The sequence below is a fragment of the Suricata suricatta genome, chromosome 3 (assembly GCF_006229205.1).
Source record: "Suricata suricatta isolate VVHF042 chromosome 3, meerkat_22Aug2017_6uvM2_HiC, whole genome shotgun sequence".
NCBI classification, from domain to species: Eukaryota; Metazoa; Chordata; class Mammalia; order Carnivora; family Herpestidae; genus Suricata; species Suricata suricatta.
In genome coordinates this window covers 19,906,695-19,918,838 of record NC_043702.1, presented here as the reverse complement: position 1 = coordinate 19,918,838, position 12,144 = coordinate 19,906,695, and the positions used below count along the sequence as shown (strand labels likewise).

General features: G+C 46.5%; 1 long non-coding RNA gene across 1 annotated transcript; it reads left to right on the top strand.

Moving 5' to 3' along the window:
* Nucleotides 1-1,308: 1,308 nt before the first annotated feature.
* Nucleotides 1,309-9,777, top strand: LOC115286380. The gene is made up of 3 exons (XR_003906036.1): nt 1,309-1,517; nt 5,292-5,421; nt 9,444-9,777. It is a non-coding gene; the product is annotated as an uncharacterized LOC115286380 (long non-coding RNA).
* The last annotated feature ends 2,367 nt before the right edge of the window (nt 9,778-12,144 follow it).

Sequence of the window (12,144 nt, the reverse complement as noted above, 5' to 3'; positions counted from 1 at the left end):
GATAATATCTATTCCCTCCCCACAGCAGAGAAATTGGCCAGCATGTTTCGGCTGCAGCGCACCATATGTAACGCTAGGGGGTGATAGAGTGTATTAGAAGAAAGTAACATAGGTGGACAAGTAAGCTTTGGAAGATTCATCTTGAGAGCATGTATAAAATAGTTAAGAGCTTGTGCAAAATTACAGTTATGTACCAAGTTATTTTAAATTTCCAAAATGCCACAATTTTTAAATGAGAGATCAAAAGGAGTTAATAATTAAAGGTCTTTTGAGACAAACAATCCTCTAAGATAATATATAATTAGGATGGACTTGGGTTATTTTCTAGGATCTGCTAGTTTGAAGAGAAAATTTTAGTATTTCCATTTTGCTAATAATATTAAGAATTATTTTTACCAGTTGTAAAAACAAAGTTTCATTGATAATGCATCATTAAAATACATTGAATTGAATTGAGTAAAATTTGATTTATCAAGCACTTCTCAATCTGGGGTGGGCAGGACCCTAACCACAGTTTCAGAGTCAAGAATTTTTTTTTCCTTTAAAAAGGTCAGTACAGGAGGAGAGTATTAAATACACTGTCATAAGACACTGGGCTTTGTAATTGAGTAACTAGAGCCATGAAGACATGAACCATTGGGGGAAGCTAAGTGAGAGCGCGGCCCCCCAAAAAGTGGGTCAAAAGGTTACACTGATGCAGGGAGACACCCTAATGGCACCACCACTGGGCAGAGCCAATGGGATGCTCAGTAGAAGTATGACTTGGACAGGAGCCAGTAGGAGAGGGACTTCCCTCCGGAGAGGGGTGTGTGTGTGTGTCTGTGCGTGCACACGCATCTGCATGTGTGCACACGCACACACGAAATGTTGTGATTTGCTAAGACGCAAAGGCCAGTATTATATGGATGACATTAGGGTCTTCTCTTTAGTGATGTTCCTTTTTTTTTAAGCCTTTTAAACCTTTCCCTCCCAAGCACCTGTTTTTTTAACTCATCAACTCAAGGCTGTTCTCATAAATTTCCCTGCTTTAGTTTCTAAGTCACGGTTAACAGTGGGAAGGTTTTATTAGGAATATGTAAGCATGCGCCTTGTTGTGAGCCTGGCTGTGTTCTAAGGGTTTGACCTGTATAAACCCCGTTAGTCCTCCCAACAGCCCGCACTGTGCAGCTGTGGGACCGTATCTTATGAGGCTCTTCATGACTGGACTTCCGATTGCCTTCCCACCCTCATCTGTTGTGACGTCCTATGTCCTCTGTAAGCACCAGCCATGCGGAACTTCTTCCGGTTCCGTGACTGCGCCATGCTGTGAGAGCATAGCGAGGACTGAGTATGCTCTTTCTTTTGCCAGTCCTCCTTTCCTCCTGCATTGTTTCCCCTTCTTCTCACACCAAACTCGTGGAGTTAATATCTTACAGATGAGGAAAAAGAAGCTTAGAGAACTTGAGTGTTGTGTCTAAGGTCACACACTTCAGAGACGGATACTAATGGGGAAGAAGAATGAACTTTGGACCCAAAAGGTATGTTATCCAACTTCTTTTCTGTCATTTACTGGCTTAAACTTCAGAGAATGTATATTATTTTTTTTCTTTCTTTTTTCTTTCTTTCTTTCTTTCTTTCTTTCTTTCTTTCTTTCTTTCTTTCTTTCTTTCTTTCTTTCTTTCTTTCTTTCTTTCTTCCTTCCTTCCTTCCTTCCTTCCTTCCTTCCTTCCTTCCTTTCTTCTTCTTCTTCTTCTTCTTCTTCTTCTTCTTCTTCTTCTTCTTCTTCTTCTTCTTCTTCTTCTTCTTCTTCTTCTTCTTTTTTTTTACAGACAAAGAGACTGAGGTTTTCTGAGAGTAGCACATTGTGAAGGATTTTGGGGATGGGAGGGCCAACCCAGGCATGAGACAAAGGCATGAAATCAGGGGCAGTATGACAGAAAGGAAAGGAAAGAATGTTTTCAAGAGATATTGTTAACAAAGTACAAACAGGACCACACTGATGAAGTTGGGGCCCCTGTGCACTCTGTGCCCCAGACTGAGGACTCAGTCCGGGCAGATCAGGTTTTACAGAGGACGGTGAGTGTGGAGAGTGGACAGCAGAGGGAGCCCTTGATGAGTTTCTCTCCAGTCTGGAGTCCGGAGAAAGGGAAAGTGACATGTCCCTGGTGCTGTGTCACCAAGAGCTCTCTGTGCATTTCTTCACTCGGGCCGCATAGCGCTTTCCTAACAGAAGAACAGGCTTGTGATGGCCATCACAAGACTCCTTTTCTCCTGAGCAGGAAACCAAGCCTTAGAGGGATTGGGTCACTGCCCCCACTTCAGTTACACAACCGGTAAGTTGTTGAGGCAGGATTCCAGTTCTTAGGGCTCTGGGACTGTAAAGTGCAGCCTCCTCACCCACGTTTTCACACCCCTCAGCCTCTCCTGGGCCTGCACTCCCTCTCTGTCACTGCAATCCTGGGTACAAACAGAGTTCAAGGTCACTCTCAGAGTAACATGGGCAGTTCATTTTAGCACGGACATTTCAAAAACAGTGTTTTAACTCAGAGGACCTGCTCTACACCCAGCAAGGGGAGGAACGTGGGCTGGTGGCAGCAGCAGTACCCAGACTGTGGGTTTGGGGGCTTTAAAATCCTTCCATAATTTCCATTTGCTTCCTCTGTCTCTTTCTTCTGAACAACTGCCATTATCATCATAATTCTACATTCAAAGCTTTGCAAACACAGCTTCAAAACCCTACCCTGACGGCCCCCTTCCAACCTTCCCCAAAACTCCACTGTGGAAAAACAAAAAAAACCACTCCACTGTGGCAGCCTTGACCGTCAGTCCCCAAACCCTGCTCCTGGGTGCGAGGGTGGGCTGTACGTGTGGGTACCCCCAAAAGGAAAGAGCTCCAACTTCGCATCTTTAGTTGCAATAAAATAAAGACTCCTGTCTTCTCCCCTTCCTCTTCTGGGATCCCACTGTGCAGGTCGGCATGGGACCAAGTCTTGGGGTGGGGGGTGCTGAGCAAAGACTCAGTGACAGGCTGATTGATGGGTTCCCGCCTCTGCTTGCCCTCCTGCCCACTCCTGCAAGGCTCTGGCCCAGGTCCACCATCCGGCTGCCTGAGGGGTCTGTTTTTCTTTGTTGACTCAGCACCAATGAGTTAGGGCCAACATCAGCTGGGTGTACTGGGGAGCACTGCAGGGCGCTGGGGAGGGAATATGAATTTAGTGGCAAGGAAGGCATGGCAAGGAGCCATGGGCATTGGGGGTTGTGGTTCGAGGAACCTGAGCAGGGAGCTGACCTGTTGGTGTTACTGACCATCAGCGGTTTGTGGATCGCTGTCTTATAGAAAAACGTGGGAGGTTGCTCCAATCATAGTGCCCTTAGGGCCCTAAACATTCCCTGTCTTTTTCCTCTTGCACTCTTACGCTTCTAGAGATGCCCAAATGGAACCAAGTCGCCATGAACTTCGCTAGTGGATGATGAGGAGAAAGCAGATGAATGAAATTCACTGGTGGTGGGGCAGGAGGAGAGTTGGGTGAGGCTAGGCAGAGGGACAGAAGTTGAGACATCAGCCTTCCAATAACACTTAGGGAGGAGGAGGTGGAGCGGAAGAGGTCTAAACCAGTGATGCCATTCTTGCTCATTCAGGTAAGACAGTTATGCCAGTGTCCCCAGAACCACAGACATCATGGCATCCTGGAATCGTAATGCTGGAAGTGAACTTAAAGCTCTCTCCTCTAACTCCATCACTTTAAAGAGTAGGAGATGCAGATCCAGAGAAGCGAAGTGACCTGTCGCAGTCACACGGCTGGATGACAACAGAGCCAAAAGCCTAGCTCAGGGCTCTTCCCATGACAGGAACCCAGGATCAGATCTGCAAGGTCAGCATTGTTTGGGACACAGACCTGCAGATGAGATTCATTACTGTCCGGGGGGCTGAGCTAATCTAGAGGCTCTTTGTTTGACATTTCTGTTCCTCTGAAGGAACTAGTCTCTATTCAGGTCAGCTGAACCCCTGAAATATTTTTCATTCTCAAAAGCCAGGTCATCAGGAGAAAAGGCCATGGAGAGTAAATATACCTTCTCAAAAAAGCCTTTTTGCCTAACAGAAGAAGGACATGATGTGGGAGGGTCTGTTTCTCAATAGATCTGTGGGGCATAGGAGATGGGAAGGCTGTAGGTATTCTACCAATGCCGTCCTACAGAAACAGTAGGGCTTCCATTCTTGGGAAGACTCATCCCTTGCGCCTTTCTTAGGGGGCTGAGACGCACCTGTTGTGAGAATTAGTAGGATAAAATGGACAAAATTCCCTGGGACAAGAAGCTGCAAACCTGCACCCAGAGCCACATGATGAGGCCACCCCACCCCACCCCAGCCACTGCTTCTCGGGCAAGCGATTTCATCTATATATAAGAATCTCCTAGCAGGAGCAGAAAGGCTTTCTGCTTTGGTGGCACATTTCTCCCACAACGAGGCAGCGGCTTTGGCGAGGAGAGTGTCTGGAATGGAGGCCGGGCACCCAGGAGAACGCTTATCCCCCTCTGTGGACTGGGCATCCACTCCATTTCCCCAGTGCTTTCCTCTACCATGTTCAGAGCACAGCACAAACGATTTTCTTAGCCCCACATGATTTGGGCAGTGGTGACAATGGGTCTTGGTTTCAAAATTGAAGACCTAAGGTGGCAGGTTTGTTATGGTGTGACGATGTCACAGACTCTTAGCAGATCCAGATGGATGGGATCTTAGAGACGACCTCACAGATGTGGCACAGAGGTCAAGAGGCTGGGCTGTCATGTTAGGCCATTTGTGTTACATCACTAATTATTCTTGGTATCTTTACTCCCTTGGGCAGTTTCCTAAGCTCGCCAAGGCTCCCATCTCTTGTCTATAAGTGAGGACAATGATAATACCAATACCCACCTCATAGGTTTGTTATAAGGATAAAATGGGATACTTTTTCTAAAGTTCTCAGCCTGACACATAATAAGCATTCAATTAATGTATATTGTTATTTTTATATTTCCCTTCCCTTTATAGAAACTAAGGTCCATAGAGGTATATTTTAGGAAATATATTTTCTACTCTTAAAGTCACAAAACCAGCTTAGTTGTGTGTGAACATTTTCATTGATTTAAAAAAAAGGGACATGTGGGCATCTGGCCATAGCCAGGAAAGACCAAGTTATGTGGCAGTAGCAGCTCCCAAATCCTGGGGGTTACGGCAGAAATATTTGTTCCTTGTTCATACTCTTTGTCAGTCGTGGGCTGGGTTGGGGCTCAGCTCCTAGCATCATCCTTGTTCTTGGGCCTGGCATTTGCAGCACAAGCATACTCTTAGCGCCTCCATCTGGAAGGGACTCTGATCATTTCTGCCACTGCTTCCGATCCAGCAAGCCCATGTGGCCATACGGCAGTTCAGCAATGTGAGGAAGCATGACCCCCTTACAGGAGGTAAGCAGATACTGGTGGAGAGTAACACCATTTATGATGACCGGCTACATAAACACATAGAATCTTAGTGTGAGTGATCCTCTGATAGGAACCAATTGAGACACCTGCCCTCAGACGTCAAATCTGATAGGAAAAGTGAAAAGACCCTTCACATAGCATTACAAAGAACATCTATTGACGCCCACTCCTTGAAATGCTTCCTCCAAACCCCCAAACCATGGCCAAGATAAAAGAGTCTCCATTCTTTGAAAACCAACCACACACAGCCACTGTAGCTCCCCCTGGAATGAGAGGGTCCTTGTACTAGGATGTCACAGAGGGTTCACTTTGCTGTCCGGTCCGGAAGTGTTTACCACCCATCCCGCCCCACTGCTTGCCCTTTGTGGTTCATTCATTAACCACTGTCGAGTTAGTGAGTGATCACTGGGCCAGGTGGTGGAAACACAGAAGAGGGAGGGCCACAGCCCTTGTCCTCAGGGGCGAGGGGGGGGTGGAGGGGGGGGAGGGGGGGAGGGGGCAACCTCCTCCAAGTCAGGGAAGACTAGCAGTAGAGCCAACAAAGAGAATGGAAGTTAAGGGCTGCTATGGTCTGGGAGCTGTAGAACCACAAAGGAGGGTCACTTACTCTAGCCTTGGGATGTCAGAAAAACTCAATTTGGGAAGGCTGATATTGCAGAGATTTTAGTCTTCTGAAGGGGTGGGAACAGTGCAACAACAGTTTGAAGTTGTGCACTGATACTGGCGACAAAGTATTCTGTTCTCTGGAAGTGACTTTTCAGCCTTATCAGTATTTCCCATGAGCAAGTGTCTTCTGAGTGTTGGGCTTTGGTGATACAGCAGGCAGTTAAGTGACATAGGCTGTACCCTTTGGGACTTAACTGAAGCCAGGGTTCTGAAAGAATGGGTCTGGGGTCACCCACAGTTGCAGATTTGTGGGGCCCACACCAGAGTCTCTAGGTATAGAACCCAGAAACTGGCATCTTAAACAAATGCCTATGATATTTTTATCACACTCGAAATTTGGGGCTTACTGCTTAAAAGGCAGCCCTAATATTGATAAATGCAAAGATGACCCAGGGAAAACGGGACAAGTGCACTGAACTAAGAAATACATTGGAGTAAAAAATATTTGTGTGGCCTGTAGGTCAGGGGCCAATGCCCGGTGAAGTGCGGTGCAAAGATTAGAGTCTTTGGCATTTCCTTGTCAAGGCTGCTGTAGGCTTCAGTGCACTACCGGCTCTCCAAGCCAGCTCCTCCTATGCTAATGATTTGCTTTGTTTTTAAAGGTGTGCTGCCGTTTTTTATCTCTCCCAATAAAAAATTTAATGGCAGAATCTAATACTCACCTGATGTATAACAGCCAGTTAGGGGTAAAGACGATTAGTGCCTGAGGAATAATGGCATCTCTCTGTTGGCTTGGAGTTTACAAAGAGTCTCCATGGACCTTCACCCAGTCCAGTGGAGGCAGGCCTCCTACTAGCCTCATTTTGCAGTTGAAGAAACTGAATTTGGAGAGGATAGACAATCTGCCCAAGGTCACATAAGGTGGCTGGTAAGCTAGCTGTGCCTGAATAGACGGACTTCTTTGGGATTTTAGCCTTTGGGATTACTCCTTTGACTCTAAGGATCTCGGTGAGGAGTTTTCTTATTTGCATCCAGACTGCCTCTAACAGAGAACTGGCTCCTTCAAGAAAGCCCCATGAGCCCCACCCTGATCACAGGATCCTCCTCTTGCATCCTGGCGTCCTTTAACACTGCGAAATCAACTGAATGAGGTGGTCCAGGTGAGAGTGAGGGACAGAAAGAAGAGAGAATCAAAGAAAATGTTGGAAGCTGGAGGCCACCTTCTCCCACTTCCTGAATGCAGCATGCTGTAGCATGCTGGACCAACGTTGGCAAAACCATACAGAAGTTGTATGGGCCTCCATATACACACTTCCTCACCCCCTGCTCTGCCCCTCACTCCTGTCCCCTGCCTGACTGTTAGCTCAGTGGTCTCCTTTCCATCCCAAAGAGACTGTGAACTTTCTCAAGATGAAAGAGTCAGGGGGCTGATATGTTACTCTCCCCGTGGACGTGCTTGTGCCTTGAGCATAAGGCCATATTGGGAGCTGCAAGACCTAAAGGAACGATGATTAATGAGAGAGTCTTGGCTGGGAAGGAACTGTCCTCGTCGACTGTTACGGGACATCCCAGAGAGCTGTTTTCCGACCTCTGGTGAGCAAAGAACAAGCCATGGAACCAAGGACCCTGGAGGGTCTCTTTCCTGTCTTTGTTGTGACCTTGACATACCAGCAATAGCAGGTGGCTTTGGCTTTAGAAAGCTGGGCCGGAATTCCAACTCCACTGCAGTGACCTTGACAAGTCTCTTCACTCCCATGATGCTCAGCTCTCCCATGTGCTGAGTAAGGATACAAAGGCCTGCCCTGCCCTCCTCATAGGGTGGGTATGAAACCCAAAGCTAAGTTAGTGCCAGCTGCATGGTACCAAAGTGCCATGAGGAGCGGTAGCAAGTTAGAATGGAGCTGGGGAGTCCCTGAGGACTGAATGACCTGAATGACCACTCGGAGTCCAGTGGAGGACTCGCCTTTCATCCTGTAATGAGCATGAACATGGGCCAGCAGCTAACTTGTAATAGCAATCAAAAGTCACTTAAAAGGCAGTAGAAGGGACTGGTTCAGAGGAGGAGCTCGCGCACCACTGTGTAGGTTTCTCTGATTCTGGCTCTCCCAGCTGTGTGATTCTGGGGAAGTATTTGACTTCTCCAGGCCTCAGTTTCCCCATCTGTGAAATGGAGACAATAAGGATCCTTATCTCAGTGAGTTGCTCTAAGATTTAAATGAGACAGGAGTGTGCAGCAAAATGCCCAGCACAAGAAAGAAGCCGCAAGCGCCGGCTGTTATTATCAGTGTTTTATTTGACTGGTGTGTGTCCATGTAGCTTAGCTGTGGCTGCTCCGGGCCTGTGCTGATCGGCCTGAGAGACGCAGGCTAAGCACAGAACGAGTGCTGGAATTAATCACGTATTCACACTGGTGTGCACCACGGCCGGGGCAAATGCACAGCTAACCGGGTGGCTCTGTGTCCCACATGCTCTCTGTGATGTAGGAGTAAGAGTGGCCACACAGCAGTCCCTGTGCTGCCACATCCCGTATAACAGGCAGAATCATGCCCTTTGTCTTGCCTCACAGTCTTCCCTTGGGTCCCTAAAGGGAAAGAGAAGTTGTGACTCTGGAAAGCTTTTTATCCGGGCCTTCTGGCCCCTTCCAGCCCTGCCTCCCCTTCCTCTGCAAGTACACGGAAGCCCCTGCAAAGAGCTCTCTCTTCCCCAGCCCCCAGCCTCACATGGGAATGAAAATGCGGCTGCAGGAGGCTCCTGATGGAAAACAAAGGCCTGGCTGCACCACCGAGCAGTCCCCAGCTTGCGTTCTCAGTTTCTTTCCACTTCTGCCTGGGTCAACCTTGAGGAAGCACCACCCTCCCCCCATTTGTTTTACTGACCCATGATTCCTTCTGGGAAAACTTGGAAGGGGGTTTTTATGGAGTCAATGGAAGGCTTGGTGGGAGGCGCTGAAAGGGAGGGCCAGCTCATTTCACAGCAGGATATTTCAGAAGTGGTGGGGTGGGGCTGGGGGGGGGGGCTGGACGTCCAGGGCTCCCATCACCTCCATAAATGAGCACATCAGTGTAGTTGGTGGAAGTGTCTGACAGAGTCCAGGCCAGAGAGGGGAGTTGGGAGGGGAGATGGGAGGCGACCACAGGGTGCACTGGTTTGGGAGGAAGTGAGCCTGGCTTCCGCCTCCTAAGCCACTAACTCACAGTGCCTACTATCTAAGAGCTTTGCAGGAGGAAGAAAAATTGTAAGTCTTGAAACAAAAAAGGTAGCAAAAGGAAACTGCATGATCAAAATTAATACATGTTTAATTAAAACTTCTCCTTGTGTCATCTTGGTTAGCTATTAAACATAACATTTACAAATTTCCTATGAAAACAGTTCTTAGTTGATGTTTTCATGTTTTGCAGGAATCCCAAGGACCACAGCTATCAACACCCCAGAATCATAAGCAACCCTAAATTTAGTTAGTTATTAATAGTCAAACCACTCCAAAAGCAAAATTAGAAATCCCTAAAAAGATTGCACGGACAAAATTTATTCCGTGTGGGTGCATTCGGACATGCTTGATGTGACGCAGAGCCTCCGGAAGCTGGGGGGTCCAGGGCCTAGGAGCTGTCGGTCGGCCCTGCCAACAGCCTTGTCCAGTCGCTTTCCTTCCCTGATACATTCTTTTTGCTTGGTGAGGTCCCCGAGTCAGAAGGCCCCTCAGTGTCTCCTCCATCTAAAAACCTGTGAATAGTTCTGCGGTTTTTTTCTTCTTTTATTGCTTTATTTTTCAGCCCATAAGATTTAAAGGGTGATCAATAATCAGTCAACCCATAGGCCCCTGACTAGGGCTCTCCTGCGAGGGAGGCCTGCGAGGGAGACGGCGAGGTCTTTGTGCACTCTGCACAGGGCCTTTATGACTTGCATCAGTCTCACATAGTACCTCTCTCGGATTTAAGTTAATCGTTTTCTGTAAATCATCTCACTTTGGTTTTCTTCCAGTTTAGTTTTTGAATAAGCACAACATTCACGTGATTCAAAAATAAAGCAACAGGAACAGAAAGACAGAATTCTTCCACCTGCCCATGCCCATCACCCCACAACCTCTCCCCTCTCATTGCCAACAACCGATGGGCTTTGGCATAACCTTCCCGGGGCTTTTTATGCACAGGTGACAAAATGCAAATATACTTACACCCCCATAGTTTCTCTTTAAATGTTTTAGTTTATTTTTTATTAGAGAGAGAGAGAGAGAACGCACAAGCAGGGGAAAGGGGCAGAGGGAGAGAGATAATGAAAGAGATAATATATTTTTTAACGTTTATTTATTTTTGAGAGAGAGAGAGAAGGAGGAGGGGCAGAGAGAAAGACAGAATCCAAAGCAGCCTCCATGCTGTCAGTGTAAAGCTGGACCTGGGACTCAAACACATGATCCATGAGATCATGACTTGGGCTAAAGTCACACACTCAGCTGACTGAGACACCCAGGTGCCGAGAGAGACAGAGAGAGAGAGAGAGAGAGAGAGAGAGAGGGAGCATCTTAAGCAAGCTCTGTGCCCAGCTCAAAGTTGGACTTGGGGCTTGATTCCATGACCCTGTGATCATGACTTGAGCTAAAATCAAGAGTCAAACACTCAATCAACTGAGCCACTCAGATGCCCCCCCCACCCATGTTTTTTACACAGAAGTTCTTCAAGTTAAATATATACACACCTATTTGTTTCACTTAGCCATATACCTTGGCAGGATTTCCACAACATTACATAGAGATCATCTCCATCTCCATTTTTTTTTTTTTTTAACAGCTGCTAAGTGTACCATCTACCAGAATTTGTTTGTCTGTTTATTTTATTTTGGGAGAGAGAGTATGAAGGCACTCAAGCAAGAGAGGGGCAGAGAAAAGGAGAGAGAGGGAATCCCAAGCAGACTCTGCACTGTCAGAGCCCAGTGCACCCAGTGTGAGACTTGATCTTAGCAACTGTGAGACCATGACCTGAGTCAAAATCAGGCATTGGGTGCTTAACCCACTGAGCCACCCAGGTGCGCCTGCCAGAATTTATTTAAACCAGACATCCTACTGATGAATCTTTGGTTTTCTTTGAATCCTTTGCTATTATAATAGTGTCATCATGGATATACCTGGTATCTAAAAATTTGTGAGTATCTTGCTGATATTTCTTCTTGTATCACTTTATTTTCTAGACCATGAGATTTAACATATGTCATTCCGTTTGTACATAAGTATTATGGTAGAATGTTTGTGTCTGCCCAGAATTCAAATGTTGGAGACAGGGCCTGTGAGGAGGTGATAAAGGTTAATTGAGATCATGCCTGATTGGATAGAGCAAGTGGCCTTGTAAGAGGAGGAAGGGACCTATGAGGACTTGGTGAGAAGTTAGCCATCTTTGTCAAGCTTCTTCACTGTAAAGTTGCTCTTTGTCCCCATTCCCATACTGTGCTCTTTGGAAGGAAGTCACTATGCACAACCCACACTTACAGAGTGGGGGCTGTTCTCCCCTCTTCTTGAGAAAGGATTATCTATGCAAATCATTTGGAATTCTTCTATAAGAGATATCTTCCTCTTCTTCCTTATTTATGTATTTATTCACATATTTATATCATATGTATTTATATCTATGTGGATTTGTGGCTACTTTACACTTTGGGCTAGAAATCATTGCTGCTTTACTTTGTTGCGCAAATTTTTCCAGGTTTGTTCATTGGGAGCCCTTTTAGTTGGTTCCTGTGTCCTTTTGACACACTCTTATTAATAGAGGTTTAAATATTTTTAAAAACATTTTTTGAGCACTTCTCTACTTTTTGGCATTGTAAGATATTCCAGGTTCATTGTGTGTGTGTGTGTGTGTGTGTGTGTGTGTGTGTGTTCTGCAGTCCTAGAATCAGCCAGTTCTCCAAGAAGCCCTGGTTCCTTGTATTGGAGAATGGTATTAGAAATCAAGACCTGGATGCTGGGTGTGTGTGCAGCCACTTGAGTGTCACGTCACATTTTTAATTCACTGAAAGAATTCAGGACACCCATATTTTCAGTCTTTTCCTCTTTCTCCCCTGATAATACCCATCAGAGCCAACTGGTGACCTCACTTTTTCCTCAGAAGGCCTTGG